This window comes from Pinus tabuliformis, chromosome 8, assembly GCF_031772625.1.
Source record: "Pinus tabuliformis cultivar Carrire ecotype Pingquan chromosome 8, CPIR1, whole genome shotgun sequence".
In the NCBI taxonomy this organism is placed as follows: domain Eukaryota; kingdom Viridiplantae; phylum Streptophyta; class Pinopsida; order Pinales; family Pinaceae; genus Pinus; species Pinus tabuliformis.
Genome location: NC_142294.1, coordinates 1,843,305,599 through 1,843,327,082, shown reverse-complemented (window position 1 = coordinate 1,843,327,082; position 21,484 = coordinate 1,843,305,599). Strand labels below are relative to the sequence as shown.

Here is a 21,484-nt window from a genome sequence, read left to right as displayed (position 1 = left end):
TACATATCACTTCAACGCTTTAAATGTAATATACGCCCATTACATTTACATATTACATATCACTTCAACGCTTTAAATGTAATATACGCCCATTACATATTACATTTCACTTCAATGTTTTAAATGTAATATACGCCCATTACAAAATATTACATATTTCACTTCAACATTTTATATGCTCTAATGGTAATATTACATATTACATTACCATACAATGAAACACGCAGGCGTGATGATTTCCCACGGGTGAGGAGCAGCGGTGCGTGGTCTCTTAAGATTGTGCAGTGGCAGGGCTTCTTCCGTCGGGAGCTCGGCCTCTTTGGATGCGCCTTATCTCGTTTAGCCACACAACAATGGCGTTCGAACGCAAGTCTCCAGGCAGAAGGATTATGGAAAGGGAACAACGATGGTCGCAGGAATCGAAAAATACAGCGGTTCTTTACACAGGTAAAAACAGAATAGTAGTTCGTCAAACGAGGAGACCCTCGAAATCTTTATTAACATCTCTCAGGCGACGCCAGAAGGATTATGCAATTGCAGCGTTTCTAGAGCCAACGTATACACTTTCAAAACAGCGTGATAGCGTTTCAAAACAGCCATAGTACAAGCACTGGTTAAAACGCAAGACCTCTGTGCAGTTAAGGAGACACACGACACATGGAAGTTTGTTGCAGCAGGGTCGAGGTGGACATAGCAGCGTATGAGCGTATGGGAGCCAAACGCAGCAGAGTAACGTAGCAGCAGTCAATGGTGTAGGTAGGCTCGACAGAAAATGTCAGGGAACTGACACCAACGAATATATGGGCAGCGTATTGTATGGAGCAGGGCGCAGGTAATGGAATATTGAGCAGAGTGCAGGTAATGGAATATGGAGCAGAGCACAGGCAGTACAGGCACTCAGTCAGACAAGGGAGTTACAAGGCACAAGAGCTAAAAAAGGAGTTGGCTCTGATACCATGTCAAGCCAGGCAGTAACTCCATGGGGCAGAAAATAATTGACTGTATTATTCCATCAGGTAGGTCCTCATTATATACATGAGGGAGAGACTGTTCAGTTCGTCTCCTGATGACTATTCATATTCCTATCTATCTATTTACAATAATTCACCCAATCACAAGGACTAGGTGTCAATAGTAATCAATGCCCCTCAGCTGCAACTTCGATCATTGATTCTATCTCTCTTAGCAAACCCCGCCTAGAGAATAGAATGGCTGATCATTTGGTGTATTCTCCAAGTGACCCTCAAGCCCTCTCTTATACTTTTCTCGTTGACATATCAATGGCCGAGATTAAGTCCCTAATCAACGGCTAACATTAGATCTAGCTTGATCCATGTTTTTTGGACCATTCTAACATAGTTTCATATTAATTTACATTAATATTTTAATTTCCCTAAGTTTAGACTTAGGGACTCCATTAAAAATATTAATTATTTTAACCTGAACTGTTTAGAATTTACCCAAACCCTTTCTAGGTATTGGAGATCTCATATGCCTCAACCTCTCCACCAAATTTCGTGGTTAGAGCATATCCTATGCTACCCCAAATCAACATATCTAAATGCAATATCTTTATCTTTTTCCCTGTCATATTGTCAACAAGAGCCTTAAACTCTCGAAAATGATCAAAGGCCTCATCCTTGGTCTTTAAGAAATAGATCTAGGTTTTTCTGGAGCGATCATCGATAAAAGTGACGAAGTATTCGCCACCACTAAGAGCCCTTGTGGACATAGGACCGCAGATATCTGAGTGTATTAATCCTAATACATCCTTTGCTCTATTGTTACTTCTGGAAAAAGTTGCTTTAGCGTACTTTCCTAGCACACATCCTTTGCACAAGTCATCATGTTCATTACTTAGGACTGGTACCCCTGTAACAGTCTCTCTGAGCATCCTCAGTGCTCCATGGTGTAAGTGCCCCATTCGCCTGTGCCATAATTCATTTCGCTCCTTCTCACCATTATAGTTGTTGCCTATCAGTGCCATTGGCGATTCGAGCTGCAACCTATACAACTTGTTGCTTCGAACCCCAATTTGTTTTTTCTTCTTCCAGCTTGGATGCTTAACGTATACTTTCTTCCCAATGAAGTATACATCATATCCCTTGTCCTGTAACTAGGACACTGTAATTAAATTCATTCCTAATCCTGGCACATGCAAAACATTGGTGGCTCAGATGTTGGTCCCTGCTTCCGTCTGAAAAGCTATGGTGCCTCTCCCTACTGGAGTACATTTCGTTCTGTTTCCCATAGTTATTTGGAAGTCCATCTGTTCTTCTTGATAGCTCGATAAAGGTTCTGGTACTCCAGCCATATGAGCTGAAGCCCCGCTATCAATGTACCAAACATCCGTTGATGTTGAATTAGGTAGGCATGTGAATTCTTCATCTAGTCTAGTAGATAAATCTGAGACATTTTGAGTATCCATATTGTGCCAATTTCTAACGCTAACCTATCCCAGCAACTGCCTTTCTCCCCTTCACTCTTCCCTCCTCGACCCTCTTTCTCCTCCTTTTCCCCTCTTCTCCTTATTCGCAGCCCTCCAAGGGCTTGTGGCAGCCCTTTTAGGCCTAGAAACCCTAGGTTGTAGGCTTTAAGGCATTGCCCAAGCCCTTTGCCTCCTCTTTTGCCTAGGTCGTGGCCCTTGTGGGGCCCACAATAACCCTTTAGGGCTCTTACCCTAAGTTGTTAGGCCTCCCAAGGCCTCCTCCCTTCAGCACAAGCCTATCTAGGCCCTTTTCCCCCCAACGCTAGCCCTATTTGACCTAGCGTTGGCCTTCCTTGGCCCTAATTTCCCCTCTACTCATCTCTGAAATTTCTGGACTAAAGAATGGTGGATTTTGCAGGGAGAAATCCACTCAAAGTTGGTGTTTTGAGGCGTTGAGTGCTTTGTAGAAATTTTTGGCAACTTGGGCAAGTGTGCTTCAAGGCCTTGGGCCTAGGGTATGCTCTCTAAACCTTAATTTGTCACTGTTTTGTTTCAGCTGTCATATTCATTTCATTGCAGTGAATTAAATACCCTAAAATCAAATCTAAGTGGCCTAAACACCTAATAATTTCATGGTAAAATTTTGTTAGTGTTTTGGCTAATTGAGCATTGAATATCTAACTTATATTTAGTCATTTGTTTGCTGGAATATCTCTGCATAATCACTAGATCAGATCTGATATAAATCTGAAGAAACACTCTAAAGGGCATAAATTTGAGCGGTGTGGCTGCTAGCATGTTATCATAGCCTCTAGACATCTTGGGCATTAATTTTTTGGGTTAAAGTCTTCATTTATGGTGACTGATATCTCTGTATAAAAGTGTGATCAGATCTGATATTTTCTAAATATTGCAGCTTAAGAGGTCTAAAAGTTCGTAAACTTACATTGGCAAAGTTGTTTTATCAATCGACAAGTCATTAGGCAACTTATTGGTCATTTCCAGTTTTATATGCTTGTTAAATCCTTGGTTTGAAGTGTTTGACTTATTGTTGTCCTAAGAGTTTAGTAATTGCTCATAAGATATAAGATTTCCTTTTGCTCATGCTCCATGCTCTTGTTTCATGGTTTTGTAGCAAACTGACTTAAGTGCACTAACACATTGATTGTTTGAGTTGATCCATAAGTTTCAAGTTCACATATAATAAGTACTCTCTAAAGCACTCTAATCTTAAATCTTTGGGCACCTTGATATCTTGTGTTCTTAGTCATATTATCTAATTGTGTTAACAAGTGGCATTAGAGTACCTTGATATAATTATGATCTAAGGCATTAAGGAATCTATTTGATTGTCTTGTCATTTAAGGCGAAATCAAACATCTCTTAATAAGTGGCATTATCTAAAGGATATAATCTTTGGCATAATCATCATTGGAATATCTTATGTCTTGTGTTGATGACCTTTGGCTAATTGTTGTGTTTCATTATCATCTTCAATTGAACATTCTGTAGAATGGTTAGCATTGACACTAAGTTGATTGGCACTTTCTTGGTTGTAAGATTGCATATAATTTACTGATAAGTACTCTTTGCGAAAATTCTATCGCTACAACAACTGATTTATTTTACCTATTTATTTTCCAATAAGTTATTTACAAAAACCCTTCAGTAAACATTAAAATAAATTATGTTGCAGATATCACACCATGATACAGAAACAAATACATGCACAAGAATCAAACACATCAACACAGATATTTTGGACAATTGTCCCTGGAAAAAACCAATGCGGGAAAACCGGTGCGGCAGAGAAGGATTTTATTAATTAGCTATTCTTGCGTACAACTGGGTGCCAAACTGGCTTACCCAACAGAGATAAATTCTCCAACACCCTCCCCCAGACTCAGCGTCAGACTTACTAGCCTCTACGCAGCTCCCAGACCCTCTGCATCAGCGCCTGCCTCTCTGGGTCACCCACGCAGGGCCTCCAGTGACTACACAGTCCTGCTGCCTCTGCGTCTGCCTCTCTAATCTTTGCGCTAACCTTTTGGTGTTGTTCCTGCTTCTCCGTTCCATACTTGCTACCTCTTTGCTACAATCCAGACCATTAGTTCGAATTTCTCAGCAACCCCGCTCTAGAAATCGAACTGACTGGTCTTCCTTAGTATGTTCTCCAATTGACCCTCAAGCCTCTTCTTATACTTTTCCTGTTGGTCCTTCAATTGCTCAGATTACATCTCTAATCAACGGCTAAGATTAGATTCGGCTTGACCTATGTCTTTTGGAACCTTCTAACCCAGTTTTATATTAATAACCATTAATGTTTTATTTTTCCTAAGTTTAGACTTAGGAACTCCATTAAAAATATTAATTATTTTAATATCTCCTAAACCGGGTAGAATCTGCCCAAACCATTTCTAGGTCTTGGAGATCTCATGTGCTTTAGCCTCTCCATCAATTTTCATGGCTAGAGCACATCCGATGCAACCCCAAATCAACACTCCCTCTTAGCGAGGATTGTGCTCTAGTAATACTCCACACTAAGCATCACTCTGATTATTCAACACCGGTACTTGTGCTGATGCTAGGCCTTCCTGCCCAACATCCTCTGCATTGTTGCATCCTATACTGCTGCCTATGGCTCTGCCACTGCCACTACTGCATTTGTATGGCAGCTCCCTCTACATCCGTGTTGTTGCTGGTCCTTTCTCCCAACACTGCATCTGCACTGTAACTCCCTCTGCATCCGTGTTGTTGCTGGTCCTTCTTCCCAACACTGCATCTGTACTGCAACCTCTCCTCATCATGTTGCATCGTTCTACTGCTCACTGCTACTGCACTGCAACATCATACCCATTTCTGCTACTGAAATGGATTCTTTATCATCCCCATCTTCTCCTTGAAATAATCAAACTTTGTTCTTCCAAGGGCCTTGGTAAGAATTTCTGCCACCTGTTCTCCTGTAGGAGTGTAGCTCAACTGTACAACTCCTCATTGGACACAGTCTCTGACAAAGTGACACCGAATACCAATGTGATTTGATCGATCATGAAATACTGGATTCTCAAAGAGCTTGATGCAACTTTGATTATCACACATGATCTTGGTCGCTTCCATCCTTCTTCTGAATAGGTTCACAAGCAATTTTCTAAGCCATATGGCTTCGCACAAAGTTGTGCTAGCGGCCATATATTCTACTTCAGCTAAGCTCAAAGCTACAGATTTATGTTTCCTACTGCACCAAGAGGTCATCCCCGATCCAATTTTGAAACAATACCCAAAGGTACTTTTCCAATCCACTGAACTTCCAGCCCAATCTGCATCAGTAAATCCACTCAATCTGATATCCTTACTTCTGGTGTACAAGAGTCCATAATCGATTGTTCCCTATATATATATATCTAAGAACATGTTTGGCTGCTACCCAATCAGCCCTTTTCAGTTCCACCATCAACTGACTGAGGGTGTTGACAGCATAACAAATGTCTGGTCTGGTATTGACTAGATATATCAAGGACCCTATGAGTTGCCTGTATAAGGTGGGATCAACATCTTTGTCTTCTGATGCATCAATTTTCTTCTAGTTGGTGATCATTGGAGTAGCCATCAGCCTACAGTCCTGCATCTTGAATCTCTTCAGGATCTCTGTAGCATATCTCCCTTGTCCTAGGAAGATCTTACCCTTCTACTGCCAAACTTCCAACCCCAGGAAATAATGCATTTGTCCCAAATCCTTCATGTCAAACTTTGTGGCTAGATTCTTCTTGCAGTCCTCGATGAGCCTGGATGATCTCGTCAGGAAGAGATCATCCACATATAATACTAATACTATAGGCTCATTCTCTACAATCAGATAGTAGAGATTGGGATCTGCATCACTCTTGACGAACCCCATCTTCTACAAGTAGCCAATAATTTGACCATACCATACTCTAGGTCCCTGTTTCAGCCCATACAAGGCTTTCTTCAATCTGCATACATGAGACTTCTTCTCATGTGTCTCAAACCCTTCTGGCTATTCAATGTATACTTCCTCTTCTATCACCTAGTTCAAGAATGTCGTTTTGGCATCCATTTGATGAATCTCCCATCCCATCTGTGCTGTAAAAGATATCATGGTTCTAATAGATGTATACTTGGCTACCGGGGCGAAGGTCTCTTCATAGTATATTCCTTCCTTCTGAGCATACTACTTAACCACGAATGTGGCTTTGTATTTTTCCACACTGTTGTTTGCAGCGTATTTAATCTTGTAGATCCATTTCGAACCTACCATTTATCTGTCCTGAGGCCTAAGCACTCCTTCCCAGAGATTGTTCACCATTATAGAGTTGTACTCCTCCACCATTGCATCCATCCAAACTTGATGTTGAGCGGCTTCCTGAACACTGGAAGGCTCCCCATCCTGAGCTACTAAGGCCTGATATCTATCAAGCTGCCTTCGCTCCCTTTTATTGTTTCTCGTTACTCCAATGAAATCTTTTGCATCCCACAGAATCTGTCAGAGTTCCCGGCTCATTCTTCCTCTAGTAGCAGGTGCATCTGTTAGCTCCTCCTCTTCTTGTGATTCTTCCTGTTCTGAAGGAGAATTCTTGGCTTCCGCTAGTTGAAGTGGTTTGACCAACCGCTCATCTTTTGACTGCTCCTCAGAAGGCATTTCTCAATATTTCCTGAAGGCCCTATCTTCTTACTCCCTGGAAGATAGATTCTATATGCCTTAGCGTTCTCGCTATATCTCACTAGATATCCTTTCTCCGTAGTTTGATCTAACTTCTTCCTCTTCTCCTCGAGTATATGGCAATATGCTAAACTCCCAAATATCCTGAAATGGTTGACTTCAAGTGTCTTCCCAGTGAAGACTTTCTCTGGAGTAATCTTGCCCAATGCCCTATGAGGAGTTCTATTCTGCACATAGATTGTCGTGCTGCATGCTTTTGCCCACAGGAATTTTGGTATATCCTGATCATACATCATGGCCCTAGTTGCTTCCACGATAGTCCTGTTCTTCCTTTCTTCTACTCCATTCCACTCCAGATTGTAAGGAGATGTCCACTCTCTTTTGATGCCCTCCCTGGCACAAAAAATTGGTGAAGTCCTTATCGACATATTATCCACCATTGTCTGAGCGCAAAACTTATTTTCTTCCCTATCAAATTCTCCACCAGAGCCTTGAACTCTTTGAATCGACAAAACACCTTGTCCTTGGTTTTCAGAAAATAAATCCAAGTTTTCCTTGAGTGGTCATCAATGAAGGTGACAAAGTATTCAGCACCACGAAGAGCTTTTGTGGACATTGGTCCGCAGATATCTGAGTGTATCAATCCTAGTACACTCCTGGCCCTGTTTTTACTTCTAGGAAATGTTGCTTTGGCATACTTGCCTAGAGCACATCCTCTGAATTCATCATCTCGTTCTATTCTAAGATCTGGAACTCCTGTTACAGTTTTCCTGAAAATTCTCAGAGCCCCATGGTGTAAATGTCCCATTCTTTTGTGCCATAGTTCAGTCAAATACTTGTCTCCATTACTGCCTATCAATGCCATTGGTGATTCTAGTTGTAACCTATACAACTTGTTAATTCTGATTCTGATCTGCACTTTCTTTTTCCAACTCGGGTGTTTTACGTATACTTTCTCCTTAATATAGAAAACGTCATAGCCTTTGCTTTGAAGTTGTGATACAGAAAGTAAGTTCATCCCTAGTCCTGGCACATGCAGCACATTGGTAACTCAGAACCGCTCTCCTTTTTCTGTTTGAAAAACTATGGTAGCCTTCTCTACTAGAGTACACTTTGCCTTATTCCCCATGGTGATCTAAACATTCATCCTTTCCTCCTAATAATCTGAGAAACATTCCCGGATTCCCGTCATATGCTAGGAGGCTCCACTATCTATATACCATACCTTTGATGATACAGAGCTTGTTACACAAGCAACTTCTTCTTCCAATCTGGAAGCCAGCATAGAGAAATCGAAATTACTATCTCTTGTGCAATTTTATGAAAATCTGCACGAGTCTCCTGACATAGATGTCTCTGCATCATGATCTCGACCCATAATTGATTTTCCCTTCCTGTCTCTGATTCTTTGCTCTGATACCATGTGAAAATTCTATTACTGCAGCAACTAATTTATTTTACCTACTTATTTTCCAGTCAATTATTTACAAAATCCCTTCAGTAAATATTAAAATCAATTCTACTACAAATATCACACCATAATACAAAAACAAATATATGCACAAGAATCAAACACATCAACACAATTAATTATGGACAATTGTCCCCGGAAAAATCTAATGCGGGAAAATCGGTGCAGCAGAGGAGGATTTTATTAATCAGCTTTTCTTGAGTACACTAGAGTACCAATCTGACTCACCCAACAAAGATAAATCCTTTGGCGATTCCCCTAGGCTCAGCGTCAATCCAGCTAGCCTCTAGGCAGCTCCCAGACCCTCTACATTAGCACTCTGCCTTACTGCGTCAGCACTTGGCCTCTCTGTGTCACCCATGCAGGCCCTCTAGTCACTGCGCAGTCCAACTGCCTCTGCGTCTTCGTGAGTGCCTCTACATCTGCCTCTCTGATCTTTGCGCTAGTCCTCCAGCATTATCCCTGCCTCTCTATTACGTACTCGCTACCTCTTGCTGCAATCCAGTCTTCTAGTTTGAATTTCTCAGCAAGCCCCGCTCCAGAAATCGCACTAATTGGTCTCCCTCAGTGTATCTCCAACTGACCCTCAAACCTTCTCTTATACTTTTCCTATTGATGAATCAACGGCCGAGATTAAGTCCCTAATCAACGGCTAAGATTAAAATAGACTTGATCTTCGTCTCTTAGAAGCTTCTCATCCTTATCTTTATTAATACCCATTAATATTTTTATTTTCCTAAGTCTAGACTTGGGAACTAGTTAAAATTATTAATTATTTTAATAACTCTTCATCTGGATGGAATTTTCCAAAACGATTCCTGGGTCTTGGAGATTTCATGTGCTTTAGCCTCTCCACCAATTTTCATGGCTAGAGCACATCCGATGCTATCCCAAATCGACATATAAGAGAAGACTTGAGGGTCATTTGGAGATACACCAACAGATACTTCGTATCCTATGGAAAATCGATTTCAGAGGGAGTGTTGCTGGGTGGAGGAAGAGGGGGTGATTAGCAACAATCAAGAAGCTTAGAAGGGGTGACGCAGGGACACTGAGAGACAACGCAGAAGGAGAGGCAGATCAGAGACGCAATGGATGATGCAGTGAAGGGCACAGAAGCGCAGAGCCAAGCAAGGATGACGCAGGGCTGACGCAGTTGGGAAAGGAAGTCCTCCAAGGTGTCAGAAAGTCTCAGAGAAAAGTCTCAGGTGTTTTCTCCCAGTGTCTATGTAAAATCTTTCTGTAAAAGCGATTGTTGCTGAAGATTAATAAAACCCTCCTCTGCTGCACCAGTTTTCCCACATTGGGTTTTTCCAGGGACAATTGTCCAAAAATAACTATGTTGATGTGTTTGATTCTTGTGCATGTATTTGTTTCTGTATAATGGTGTCATATCTGCAATAGAATTTATTTTAATATTTATTGAAGAGATTACATAAATAACTTACTGGAAAATAAGTAGGTAAAATAAATCAGTTACTGCAGCAATAGAGTTTCTATTTAGAAATTTTAACATGGTATCAGAGCATTGCAGACTACAGGAGAACAGGTGGCAGACATCCTTACCAAGGCCCTTGGCAGAACAAAGTTCGTTTATTTCAGGGAGAAGATGGGGATGGTAAAGAATCCATTTCAATAGCAGAAATGGATAAGTGTCAGGTGTTGCAGTGCAGCAGTTAGCAGTGCTATGGGCAGCATGATGCAACATTTGAGAGAGAGTTGCAGTGCAAATGTAGTGTTGGGAGGAAGGACCAACAGAAGCATGGATACAGAGGGAGAAGTTGTACAGATGTAGCAATGGCAATGGTAGATCCATGGGCAGGAGTATAGGAGGCAGCAGTGCAGAGGATGTTGGGCAGCAGGCCAAGCATCAGCGCAGATACCGGTGCTGGATGATCAGGGTGATGTTCAGAGGTGGAGCATTACTAGAGCACATTCCTCGTTAAGAGGGAGTGTTGATTTGGGGTAGCATCGAATGTACTCTAGCCATGAAAATTGGTGGAAAGGCTGAAACACATGAGATCTCCAAAACCCAGAAATCATTTTGGGAAATTCCATCCGGATGAGGAGTTATTAAAATAATTAATATTTTTAATGGGTTCCTATGCCTAAACTTAGGAAAATAAAAATATTAATGGGTATTAATAAAGATAAGGATGAAAAGCTTCTAAGGGACGAGGATCAAGTCTATTTTAATCTTAGTTGTTGATTAGGGACTTAATCTCGACCGTCGATTCATCAATAGCAAAAGTATAAGAGAAGACTTGAGGGTCGTTTGGAGATACACCAGCAGATACTCCGTATCCCAAGGAAAATCAATTTTTTTTCAAAGAGAAGGAAAATCGATGTCAGAGGGAGAGTTGCAGGGTGGAGGAAGAGGAGGTGATTAGTAGTAGTCAGGAAGCTCAGAAGGTGTGACACAAGGATTCCGAGAGACAACGCAGAGGGAGACACAGATCAGAGACGCAGTGGATGACCCAGTGAAGGACAGAGCAGCACAGAGCCAAGCAGGATGACGCAGGGCTAACGCAGTTGGGAAAGGAAGTCCTCCAGGGTGTTAGAAAGTTTTGAAGAAAAGTCGCAGGTATTTTCTCCTAATGTCTATGTAAAATCTTTTTATAAATGCGATTGTTGTTGAAGATTAATAAAACCCTCTTCTATTGCACTGATGTTCCTGCATTGGATTTTTCCGGAGACAGTTGTCCAAAAATAATTGTGTTGATGTGTTTTATTCTTGTGCATGTATTTGTTTCTGTATAATGGTGTGATATCTGCAATAGAATTTATTTTAATATTTACTGAGGAGATTTCGTAAATAACTTATTAGAAAATAAGTAGGTAAAATAAATCAGTCACTGTAGCAATAGAATTTCTATTTAGAAATTTTCACATTTAAAAGTAACCAAGATCCTTGCATTACACCTAGATCTTAGGATTTGCATAGCATATAAGTTAGTAAGTCATTTAAGAAGCGATTGTCCATCCTGTTACTTGGTCTTAATTCGTAATAAACAAGAGTTTTGACTCCATAAGGCACTGGTCTCATTTCTAAATCTAATCAAATACTTCAGTCTTGCTAAATTTAACCAAGTAGCTAGGACACTCAACTATGTCTCCCAGACCAAGTTGGGAAAAAGTTGGTTCCCAACTTGTCTTTCATCATCTTCTTTCCATAGGGACTACCTCCCATAGCCTGTTGTTGGGAGACAACTAAAACGGAGTGGGTGGGAATCAGAGTGACAGCCCCTACCCTGAGCCATTGTTGCGGTGCATGTACAATCTATGCGACAACATTTTTTTGGCGCCATTGTTGGGGATATCTTATTCTCGACGCCTCAACGACATCTTCTCAATCTTTCATCATTCGTTGTCTTTTCATCACCTTATCCTTTGTTCTCTCACTTGTCCTCTCAGTTTGTTCATCCACACTTTTAGCACCTGGGCATTTAGGTCGGTTTCCTATTTGGGTGGCGACTCTAGAAGGAATCCTGGTAGCTTGGTTAACTATGATCCCGATCTTGAAAAGGTTCTAAGAGCCCAGTTAAACAAATTACATTCTAGACAACTATTAAATTTTCTTGAACAACTCTCCTTGATCTTGATTTGCTTTTCATTAATCCTGTCAATCAAGACATCATGGGTGATTATTACAGGCCTTGCAACTTCACAAAAGTCCAAGAGTATCCTCACAACTTTCCGGATGAGTCTACCATGAGCAAGCTCCCGACCTTTCAAGGAAATAATGCCATTAATGCTTAAGCTCATATCAAAAATTTCAACATGTTTGTGCAAAGATTCACTCATTCCAATGCCTACAACCATGAAGATGTCAGGACGAAATAATCCGTTTTGTCATTGGAAGATAATGCACTTGATTGGTTTCATGATAAAGCAGATAATGCATTTGACACCATAAGTGTCATCACTGATGCATTCAAAGATAAATATGGGGATAAGAGGGAACGAAAATATTTAGTCAAAGAGCTAAATACCATAAAGAAAAGAGAGAATGAAACAATGGAGAAGTTTAACCAGAGATTCAATGGTCTTTTAAGGGATATGACTCAGGATTACAAGCCTCCTGACAAGACAGTTTTAGAGCAATACCTTGAGGCTTTCAATGGTGATACTCAATATGAGATTAGACATGCCAGGCCTGCTACTTTAGTCGTTGCCCATGGTAAAGCTAAAGAGTTGGAAAATGATAGGAAATCCTTAGGTAAATCAAAAATCTCAGGTTTTGATAGAGGTCTAGTTAAATCTAAGGGAAAGGAAATTAAAGAGGAAGAACCAGATTCAGTTAAGGAACTGACGCGAGTGATATACAGGCTAGAATGATTGAAATGCAAAAAATGCAGCCTAGAAGTAACAATTTGTGGCCAAAAAGAAATCCTCCTGCTGAGCAAAGGCCTCCTGATCCTCAAATCAATATGTTCAGAAGGGAGTTCCATTTTCCTTTAGAAGATTAGATAGAAGTTATGAAAAATAGTCGTAGTGTTGAAACTCTTAATTTGAGCAATGTCGAAAGTGAGAATGAGGATTGGCTTGAAGAACAATCTACACAAGACATCGAAGAAGGAATTCCTGATATCCTAAAGATTAATCCAGATTTCAATTTAGGGGAATGGATCAGCCATGTAAGAATAGACGTGCCTATTAAGGAGATGATCAAGAATCCGGCTCAAAAGAGTGAAGTCCGAAAAATTATCAAGCCCCATCAAGGAAATTCGCCTAAAATAGAATGTCACTCCCCTACCGTGCTCACCATGTAATAGTCTTGATAACTCTGAAAAGGTCCGAGAAAGGATCTCTCCACCCAAAGATCATATGAGAGAATCTGTTGTAATGCAATCTAGCATGGGGAATTATGTTGTTCTCCCTGATCCCATGGTCTTGCTTGATAATGAAGAAGAACCTAAGGAAAAGATATGGCACATTATTTTTGACGGGGCTCACTCTAAACTCAGAAAAGGGGCTGCAATTGTCTTAACCTCACCTTTACAACATATTTTTAAGTTTTCTTTCCGGTTAGAGTTTGAGGCAACTAACAATATAGTTGAATATGAAGCTTTGTTAATGGGCCTTGAAATAGCCAGATATCTCAAAATAAAATTGTTAAAGTGTGAAAGGAGATTTTGATATTGTCATCAAACAGGTTAAGGGTATCTTTTCATGCAAAAGTGATAGATTTAAGAAATACAAAAAGTGTGAAAGAAGATTTTGATATTGTCATCAAACAAGTTAAGGGTATCTTTTCATGCAAAAGTGATAGATTTAAGAAATACAAAAACACCATATGTGATGCTATTGAATTATTTGATGCATTTGGTCTACAAATCATCCCTAGTGAAGAAAATGGCTAGGTTGATTGTATGTTTTTGTAGCATCGGATGTGTTCTAGCCATGAAATTTGGTGGAGAGGCTAGAATACATGAGATCTCTAAAACTAGGAAATTGTTTCTGGAAATTCCGCCTAGAAGTGTCTCAATTAGATTATTAGCCGATTTTTAAATATTTCCCAACTCTAAACTTAGGGAATATGGTTAATCAATCACTATTAATTGATATAAAGTGAAAATCATCTAGAAACTCACACGGATTGATAGGGAATTAATCTGGGCCATTGATTATAATTAATCTTGGTCGTTGGTGCTCCAACAGAGGATTATAAGAAGAATTCGATGGGTAGATGGAGAACACACCAGCGCAGACACTCAGTTGTTGATTTGGGGGAGCATCGAATGTGCTCTAGCCACGAAAATTGGTGGAGAGGCTAAGGCACATGAGATATCCAATACCCAGAAAGGGTTTGGGCAGATTCTAAACAGTTTGGGAGATATTAAAATAATTAATATTTTTAATGGAGTCCCTAAGTCTAAACTTAGGGAAAATAAAATATTAATGTGAATTAATATAAAACTGTGTTAGAATGGTCCAAAAGTCATGGATCAAGCCAGATCTAATCTTAGTCGTTGATTAGAGACTTAATCTCAGTCGTTGATTTGTCAACGAGAAAAGTATAAGAGGAGGCTTGAGGGTCACTTGGAGAACACACCAAGAGATCAAGATTTCGACTTTCTGGGGCTGGGTTTGTTGAGAAAGTTGAGAGAGTGATCAGAGTTGCAGCTGAGGGGCAGTGAATACAGAAGCAGAGAGGCAGAGATAGCACCGGGAGGATCAACGCAGTAGCCAGAGAGAGGGATGCAAAAGCAACCAAGGGTTCACGCAAAGCCAGCCAGGGCTCACGCAGAGCCAGCCAGGAGCTACGCAGTGCCTCAGAGGGCCAGCATGGGTGACACAGAGGGCCAGAGGGTTGATGCAGTGCCTCCAGAGGTTGACGCAGGCCAAGTTGGAGTGACACTGGGCCAGACAGACGCTGACGCAGTCCCTAGAAGCTAATGGTGGGGTTTCGTGGGGCAGATTGGAGCTGTGGAGTTGTCAGAGTGTTTATCCGGGGTTTCAGCCAGAATATCTGCTTCCGAGTAGAGAGGTACTACTGCCGAGATTTTTCTCTGTTGGGTGAGTAGGATTTGGCACCCAAATTGTATTCTAAAACTGCTTAATAAATCAAACCCTCAGATAGCTACACCGGTTTTACCGCATTGGGTTTTCCCGAGGACATTAGTCCAAAAACAACGGTATCACTTGTGTTCTTGTTTCTATTTCCTTCAGTTGATGATCTGTAATGTGTTGAGCATGTGTTTATATTTATTCCCAGTATTTACATGGTAAATAACTTGTTAATTAATAGAACAAGTAGGTAGGAATAAATCAGTAAAGTGCATGAAGGGTTTCTAACGTGTCAGACTTAGAAATTCCAACATTAGTTGCCCAGGCAATTTGATTTTCTCAGTGGCAGTAATTCAGGAGAGAAGATAGGGCTAGAGGGTGAGTAGCAAGTGGAAGAGGAGGGTAGCAACATTCCGAGAGGAAGTTTCTAGTTCCAAGAAGACCCAAAGGAAGGAAGGCCAAAATCACCACAGGGTCTACGTAAGAACTACGCAAAGAGTGACGCAGGAGACTCAACATAGAGGCTAGGGAGGTAATTTCAAAGGCAAAAATTCGCTGTGGGGTGAGAGAAAATTCTCACAATAAGTTTGCCTATATTTTCCTCAGATTAGATTGTCATTTGAGCATCTAAATTATTGTACTCATAATTGTTGCTAAAGAATAATAATAAAACCCTCATCTGCTGCACCAATTTTCCCGCATTGGGTTTTTCTGGGGATAATTGTCCAAAAATAACTATGTCAAAATTCTTGTGTGTGCTAGAATTTCTCAATTTGCAACATTTTATTTTCCGTAGTATTTTTATGGTGAAAATTGCAGTTATGATTTTATTCATTGTTTGTCGTAGCAAATAAACTGCATAATTAAATTTACTGTTAGAAGAATAATTTCCAATTGCTGCAATAGATCAAAATTTCACATGGTATCATAGCATGATTGATCAACCGGAGAGCTCAGAAGCGAAAGAAGGAATTTCATTTTTCAGTAAGAGCAGCAAGCTGAAATACCCAGGAGCAGCACAACCCTTTGCCAGCGAGGATGAGTTGCTTAAGGAAGTTCAATTTTTCTGAACAGAAAGGCAGAAAAAATCGATTTTCCAAATTGACTGCTTCCAGATGCAGAGGGAGCAGCTTAGATTTTTTCGTTGGGCAGATTTCTAGCTGGACGCAGAGGGTTTTTCAGTAGTTCGCTAGAACGAAGCCAACGTCGGGTGGAAAGAGAAATAGCACACTGTAAATTCTTCAGCATGACCATGGACATAATTGACATTCAAGAGGCTTCATATTTGTCTTCTAGGTTGGAGGTCGAATTTGCTTTCTTGTCACAATCAGCTTCACAGGGTGTCTAGTATATAGACAGTGGAGCATCAACTCACATGACAGGGGTTAGAGCATCAGCATCAGCTCACATGACATGGGAAACAAGACAAAATGTACTCCAGTGGGGAGAGGTACCATAGATTTTCAAAGGGAATCATGAGCAAGCACCAGAGCTACACATGTATTGCATGTGCCACGATTGGGTATGAACCTGATTCCAGTATCCGAATGCAGGGGCATCCAATGGGACAGGCAGTATGATAGTCACATGGATCAAGTACTGTGACCAGTATCGGTATTTCCTCAACTGAGGAAATGCATGGAGCTCCCAGCAAACGGAGCAGCAAAAGCAGGATAAGGAGGCGCTAGTTGAACCTCCCTGAAGCAACAAAACTTATAGCTTGCTGACTTTAATGTAAAAATAGACAAGAAGTATTTGTAATAATAATTTATTTTATATATATATAAAAAATGTACAAGTAATGTAGAAGGTTACAATGAGGACCCGCATTTATACCTAGGCATGTGTCCTTTCATGATTGGGCATGTCTTTTAGACATGCATTTTCAGTTAACTAATGACTATTTAATTCATCATTATTTTGATTATTCATTATTTATATTTATTTATGATTATTTTATTTCATACAATTTTATGTTCATAACATTGCCCCTTCCTTCGGAAGCTTTGTCCTCAAAGCTATGTTGCTGACAATTTACTTCATCTTGTGTTGTCATCCCGATATATATATATATATACTTCATCAATCGACCCGGCATGTATAGCTCATTAGTGATATTACCTTGCATTTTATTTTTATTTTTTTTAAACAACTATATTTTTATTATTTTTAAACAACTCTATATCTATTTTTTTTTTTTTTTTAACTCTTCTTTTCTTTTTTTTCTTTTTTATATAAAGTTTTTTTTTTTTATTTTTCAATAATTTAATTAATTAAATTTAGTTTGGAATATAATTTTAATGTAAGGTTTTCATCTATACTATCCCAACGTATCAATTAAACGTAACCTATTAAGTAATATGACTATAATTTTGTGATCAACATCTGACTATCACGTTGCTTTTCGAGTTATTCAGCGGTTTCGTCAGCGGCGGTGCTTGATGCAGAAGCCATCAACAACAACGCAACAGGACCTACACTATAGTCACCCCATACGGTGTACTAACGCAAGGCATAAGTGTCTTGAGCTTGTTGGAGCATATCATGATTAATCCCTTGTATATACAGAGACCGCATGTACCGATGTCAACCCTTCCCATTGACCTTTGACCAAGGGCCACGTCATTTGACAACGGAGACAACACGTTTTTTAACAGTGTGGTGTCCGCACGGTAAGTCGCTGACTCGGAATCCTATCCACCCTTTCTAATACCAATTGTTGAGGCAAACATGGACAATGGCGAACAGAGGGATGGGGGTAGACAAGGACACGATGATTCGTGGATAGCAATAACAAGGACAGCGCAATGGACAGCAGGCCGGAAGGGATGTCAAGCGGCGTAGGAAGTGCAGTGGCAAGTTTGGCGAACGTATTTTAATGACTTTCAGGGCAGTGGGATGACATTCTCTCCATCGGTAGCTTCTATTCTATTAACTCCCGATTTAGTTATTGCAACATCACCAACTCCCATACGACCCCATGCAGAAAGAACTATCTTATGAGAAACAAAGCCTGTAGCTTCTGCTTCTACTTGTATTCCTTCATTCACTTCAATTATAACATCTTGTTGCTTCTCTGCTTGAGTATCATTTTCCATATTCACAGACTCTTTAATCTTTTGTTGCCTCTCCATCTAAGTTTGAATTTTCGTATTCCCAAACTCATTCATGGCTTTGAGAACCTGGAAAGCATCTTCGTTTGTCCGATCATCTCCAATATTCAACAACATAACATCATTCAAATTTGATAAGCCTAATGAGTCTAGTTAAAAAGCAAGGGCGTTTCTCTTGTGCCATTCAATTGATGGACGAATCTCTAAAACCTTTTTCCCAAGGGTTAGATGTAAAAGAGGATAGTCCTTGAGCACACTTTTTACTTTTTCTACGAGTAAACTCAAGTTTTTCTCCTCTACACAGCGGAAATGCACTGAAGCACAAAATTTGTTATTTTCCACCAATGCACCCTGTATTCTCTTTAGTTTCTCTTTCAATAACTTAGATACCTCATCTATCATGGGAAAAACCTCCTTGGCAGGCTGGAAGAGAACAACTTCATTACCCTTTTTATCTCTAGTATTTTAGAACCATTCTTTGAGGCATTAAAAGCTCTTGCAGGTGCCATAATATCCATCCCATAGCTTCCAGCATAACATATTTCTGCTAGTCACACAAAATCATATACCTTAACTTTGCACCGCCCACCAATTATTGCAATTGGAAAATATTTTGCAACTTCCTGCATTGTGGAACGCATCGTATCAGACATATATGCCTGCTCAGGATACTCTACAATCGAATAACGTGTCCCATCATAATCTAGAAAGACTACAATATGCTTTCCTTTTGTTGCACCCATCATCTACTCAGCATCCAAGTTTTGCAGATTTGTCAGTACCCTTCACTTGAGGACCCCTCATATCAAACACTTTATGCACTACCTCAACTTGGGATCTAGTATTTTGTGCATAAAATCCATAAATTTGGACCTACGATGGTTCATCGAAAAATGTCCCATTAAGCTCTTCTTCATCGTTTACTACTAATGGGGACTTCCATAATGGACTTCCAACCTTGTCAAGGTTCATCTCATTCCCCTGAGGCAGGCACAGGTCTATGTCCATACTCTGCTCTTTGAGCAGAAACTTCATCGAACGCTTCATGGGACTAGACCTTGACCTTTTGGATGATGGAATTTGTGCATGTTTCCTTATCACTAGTCCTCTTGGACACTTCATTACTAGTAGAGATGAATGTTTAGGTTACATGGTCCCGTACTTCTGAGATACCCACATTGTTCTATATGTCTTTATTATTTTCTTCGATGCTTCCTTTGCTAGCGATCTCATCTTTAGCTTTCTCATCTTCAGTTGTCATATGCCTATTTTGATTGTCATTCATGTCACCTTGAGAAGATCCCAATTCAACATGTTCAACATCATTTTGATCATGGTTTTCTTCCTCCTCTTTCCAATAATCCACTTTTTCTTTTTCAAATATGTCATCTTCCTCATTGTTATGATATTTTTCATCTTTTTGTTTCTCAAGATAGTCCTCATCCACCTCATCTTCATCTTGATCTATATCAGCTTCATCAGAATATTCAACATTATAATCATCCAATGCTTCATCTTCTTTCGTTTCTTCACTGTCGTTATCATCTTCCTTATTATCGATTTCCTTTTGACATGCTTTAACTTCTGCATGTGATTTTTCTAAACGCTAAAATGCTTCTTGAATTTTACTAAACTACTCCATGAATTTAGGATGTGAACGTAATGGCATATTGTGCGACAAACAATGTTCAAAGACTCGCATGATTATATTGTGCGGCATGGCTTTGATGCCACTAAAGCAACAAAACTTATACCTTGTTGACTCTAATGTAAAAATACACGAGGTATTTGTAATAATACTTTATAATATATATAGATATATATAATGTACAAGTGATGTAGAAGGTTACAATGAGGACCCGCATTTATACCTAGGCAGGTGTCCTTTCATGATTGGACGTGTCTTTTAGACATGCCTTTTCAATTAACTAATGACTATTTAATTAATCATTATTTTGATTATTCATTATTTATATTTATTTATGTTTATTTTATTTCATACAATTTTATGTTCATAACACTCCCACCACTAGTGGTCGAGCCAGCAGAGAGGTTCGTCAGACATCAGCCTTCTTGAATGGGGTGATGGAGGAAGAAGTGTACATAGAATAGCCAGAGGGACTCGAGACTCATGAGAGGCGCACTCATGTGTGCAAACTAAAGAAATCTCTATATAGACTCAAGCAGGCTCCCAAGGCATGGTATGGTAGGATTGACAACTACTTACAGCAGATGGCATTCGTCAAGAGTGACGCAAATCCCAACCTTTACTATTTGATGGTAGAGGGTGAGCCACTCATCTTAGTTTTGTATGTGGATGATCTCTTTTTGACAAGATCATCAGGGCTCATAGAGGACTGCAAGAGGAACTTGGCAGCAAAGTTTGACATGAAGGATTTGGGGTTGATGCACTATTTCCTAGGATTGGAAGTGTGGCAGAAGGATGGGGAGATCTTCCTTGGGCAAGGAAGATACACTACAGATATTTTGAAGAGGTTCAGAATGCAAGATTGTAGACCCATGTCTACGCCCATGATCACCAACTAGAAGAAGATAGATGCATCAGATGACAAGGATGTTGACCCCACCTTGTATATATAGCTTATTGGGTCTCTCATGTATCTGGTCAACACTAGGCCAGATATTTGCTTTGCAGTCAATACCCTAAGTCAGTTCATGGTAGAGCCGAATAGGGTACATTGGGAAGCAACAAGGCATATTCTGAGGTATGTACCCGACATAGTCAAGTATGGGTCGAGAAATACTTAAGGGGATGATGTCAGACTATGTGGGTTCAAAAATGCAGATTAGGCAAGCAGTTCAGTAGGCAGGAAAAGTACCTTTGGGTACTGCTTCAGTGTCGGATCAGGAATGGTTTCTTGGAGTAGTACGAAGAAGAAGTCAATAGCATTGAGCTCTGCAGAAGCAGAGTATACGGCAGCAAGCACAACTACATGCGAAGCTATATGGCTTCGGAAGCTGCTAGTAAGCTTGTTCAAGCAAAGGATGGAAGCGACCAATGTCTGTTGTGATCATCAAAGTTGCATAAAGCTCTCTAAGAATCTAGTGTTTCATGACAAGTCGAAGCACATAAATATTCGATGACATTTCATCAGCGATTGTGTACAACATGGAGCAGTCCAAGTATAGAATGTTCCCATAGAAAAGCAGGTTGCAAATATACTCACGAAAGCTCTAGGGAGAGCTAAGTTCATCTATTTCAGAGAACAAATGGGTAAGGTGGAGAACCCATTTTAGTAGCAAGGATAGATTACTCAGTTGCA

At 40.1% G+C, this 21,484-nt stretch overlaps 1 protein-coding gene and 1 pseudogene across 2 annotated transcripts in view; both read right to left on the bottom strand.

Moving 5' to 3' along the window:
* Positions 1 to 21,484, bottom strand: part of LOC149243631 (ARM repeat superfamily protein) — a 293,501-nt gene that overhangs the window by 41,184 nt on the left and 230,833 nt on the right. The gene's annotated exons all lie outside the window — the stretch shown is intronic.
* LOC149243632 (putative trehalose-phosphate phosphatase D pseudogene) lies at positions 17,473 to 18,946 on the bottom strand (annotated as a pseudogene).